The sequence below is a fragment of the Amphiura filiformis genome, chromosome 11 (assembly GCF_039555335.1).
Source record: "Amphiura filiformis chromosome 11, Afil_fr2py, whole genome shotgun sequence".
Taxonomy (NCBI): domain Eukaryota; kingdom Metazoa; phylum Echinodermata; class Ophiuroidea; order Amphilepidida; family Amphiuridae; genus Amphiura; species Amphiura filiformis.
Window position 1 is genome coordinate 10,664,885 of NC_092638.1, and position 3,950 is coordinate 10,668,834.

Here is a 3,950-nt window from a genome sequence, read left to right on the forward strand (position 1 = left end):
GGATCCTAGTGTTACTCCAAAATTGTCCATGTGTGTAACCCAGCAAACACAATACGTTTTTAAAACGTTTTAAACAGGTTATATTTTTGGTTTTTGGTTTTGGTAAAAACGTTTTAATAACATTAAAATGTCGGGTTACATAAACATGATAAAGGTCATGAACGTTTTAAAACGTTATGTATGAAAACACACTACAAAACTATTTTTAAAATGTTTTCAAAATGTTATTGTAAAATATTTTTTGCAAACATTTTTTGCCAAATATTTTGTCAACACTTAAATAACATTATGTAAGAATATTTGCAGGAGGTTATCAAAAATGTTTTATACCCTTTATATACCCCGACATTTAAACGTTTTCTGGTAACCTTTTCTAACCTTTGACGAATGATGTCGAAAACGTTTTGTGTTCACGCTGGGAAGCTAGTTCAGATTAATTTGAAATCATTGTCGAATGCCTAATAGACGAATAGATAAAGCCAGTAAATATCTTCTTCATCGTAAAGTCGCATATGACTGTGTTATGATAGTCTTGACATTTATGTATTGCCGGTGGAGTTTGCCGACTATAGTCACTATATTGTGGTAGCGGATTCCACACTTTTTTTCAACGGAAATTTGATGTTGTGTCCCCCTTTTTTTTGATTGAAAAGTGTAGATGCACGCACACGGGGCATTGATACCTTATCAGCAGTTTAACGTGATCATTGATACCTTATCAGCAGTTTAACGTGATCATTGATAAACTGATATCAGCAGCAATAGATGTGAGCATTGATAAACTATCTGATATAAGCAGTAGATATGAGCATTAAAAAACTACCAGATATCAGCAGTACATGTGGACATTGGTAAACTACCTGATATCAGTAGTAGATGTGAGCAGCATTTATAAACTACCTCAACTTGATATCAGAAGATGTGAGCATTAATAAACTGCCTGATATCAGCAGATATTAGCAGTAGATGTGAGCATTGAAAAACTACCTGATATCAGCAGTAGATGTTAGCAATAATAAACTACCTGGTATAAGCAGTACATGTGAGCATGGATAAACAACCTGATATCAGCAGCAGATGTGAGCATTGATAAACTACTTGATATCAGCAGTAGATAGAGCATTGATAAACTACCAGATATCTGTAGTACACGTGACGTGACGCAGCAGTAAGGAAAATGTTTGTCCTGGTCAAAACGCTTTGCTGCACGGGGCTGCACATCTACAGTTTCCAGAAAGATTGAGATTGAAAAAGATTGAAATAGTCGATTACCTTCAATTCGGGTTATTCCTGTGAGTAAATTTAAGCAATTTTTGTGTGCACATCTTGATATATCACTTCCCTATATGTTGCAATTCCCTACTTATTGTCAGAAAATTAATTAGCACTACCTGTAATGAACCTCTTATCTCATTATACTATGTCAACACGGGTCATTAAATCATTATGGTGACAATTATTCGAATCATCAGGATACTTTATTATAACAGATTGTGGGGGGCAATTTTTGGCAGGCCGGGGGCATTTGGTAGGCCATTTTGAAATTTTCATCCTCCGACAGATAATTATTGCACCGCCCCTGATGAAATTAAGAAATCATGCATAGTCCATTGACTTTTCTGTAGAATATTTTTAAAGGTGTATTTATATACAATTATATGCAATTATTTTTTTTGTGCGTGCTTTTATGATCGCAGAAGACGATATAATGTGAATTGTTAAGTGTTTTTGTCTGCAGATAAACTCTACTACTATTCATTTCCCTACTCATTTATTTTTCGTTTTGATGAGATTTATTGTTCATTTTTATAAGAAATATATTATCACTTTGAACCGACAATCTTATCAAAATGAATAGTTTCTGTTTTATTTTATTAATAACTATTGAAATTGACCAGATCTCCAACTTTTTTTGACAAGAATACCAATTTCATTTTGACAAGATTCTGTTAAGTCCCCTCTGACAAGACAAATTCAAATTCAAATTTTATGACAAGAAAAACTTGTCAAATTAAGTTGGGTCATTTTGAAAATTCATACCAGTATATAATATGACGTTTCATCTGGATATAGAATCACACTGACTACAATTGCAAACGGAGTTAAAAGAAGTGAGTAAAATGCGTATTAAAAATATATAACCAATGAAAACATTAATGCACCAATAAATGCAAAATGCCATATCCAACCCATTACTTTATGATAAATATAAATTGGTTTTGTAACTCTACTTTCTTTCAATAAATTCGAGATCACCATACTTGATGCGTAAATCAAGAAAAATCCTAGCAATGCAAATGCTACGGCAGAGGCTACTCCTGCCAAAGGTACTATATCCCAATATGTTAGTAGTGTAATTGGTACTGTAGAGGCTACTCCGGGGAAACATTCTAGACCGACAAATATTGACACACCCATTAAAACGAGGAAGACAATGGCTATACAGATGTGTCTGCAGTATCGGTTAGTGCATTTGTGAAACCAGTCTAGATAAAAATGAAGAGACCAGCTGAGAAACACCAACAAAGGTGAGAACATGGCGAAATTGATCACTACAAGCACGATCCAAAGTAAATTGTATTTAAGTTGCCCTAACAAAGGCATATCCTGTAAGATATTGGTGGAAAACTGTGTAACAAATTCCCGTTTGTCTAGTAGTGAACGGATATATTTCATAACCAACAATAAAATGCAAAAAAATGACGTCTCTAGTGTCAGATATCTTATGAGCATTCATTTTTTCCATGTGTCCATTATGCTCATAGAGGTATGCTGGAAAATTATTTTCAGCAAAATCTGAGGGGATGACCACTGACCAGCAAACCCATTTGTTGATATGGCATGGAATGACTAGTATGGAGTAGACAAACCTAACTGATGTTTTTAAAGCAAAGTCATCAAGACCCCAAGCCACTATCTCAAGAACACATTTTCAACCTACCTGAAGTTGATGGTGGGGCAAAATGTCTGACATTGGTTTTCAGGGTGTTTTGCATGGGTAATATCTCAGCTAAAAGTATTCTAATAGGCTCAATATGGGATAAGATGTAAATGTCCTACCTAAGGGCTCTGACTGGCAAAAAAATTATTTTTACCTTTGGACTTCTGACCCCCCGAAGTTGGCCCTGGATGAACGAAGTTGCATCTTTTTAAGTAAAGGAGTTACAAGTTTTATGATGCCAGATTTGAATTATACACAAAAAAGTACCACAAGATACATACTTTCCATAGTTGTAGGGGGTTCCCTTTATACTCATGGACCTCCAAACATCGTCTTTCGCGTTGCGACACATTATTTACGCTGACCCCCCTAAATTTCAAATTGATGCCATGGGAAAACGAAATAGAGCATGAAGCTCAAATTTTCAGGATTTTACTTTCTCATCAATATCTACCACCACACAGAAAAAGAAAACAATTGAAGAAGTGCTGCGGTGCACATCCCTGGAGTTTGCATGGATTGGCTCAATACTGAATCCCTATCGGAAATGGGTGGATGTTTAAACCAAAATATTTGTTTTCTTCTTGGTCTTTGAAGGGACCTCTTTCTATGGAAGTCATTAATATCAATGGTAGCAAGATGCAAAGTATTAATGAAAAACTTGATGCGGCTGTTTGTATACCGTAACACGTATTCGGTTTTGTTGATTTTTTTTTCCTGCCAGCATTGCACTTTTCAGAATTAGAAGTTTAGTGTTTTGGTATGATAAAGAAAATCTCATACCTTTCAACAAGATTCACGCCCCCTACCCTCATATCGGAGAACTTAAAAAACATAAAATGTATGTTTGTCTGCTTCTTAGCGCGCTGATTGGACGACGAAAGGCTAAAATATACTGCATGCGCGAATGTAGAATGTATAGATGAGTTGACATCTGACGTCAATGGCTGGCAGTATGCGCACGCATCATCACAATTTCCATTGCTTTTTGCCTGGCAGTATGCGCGCG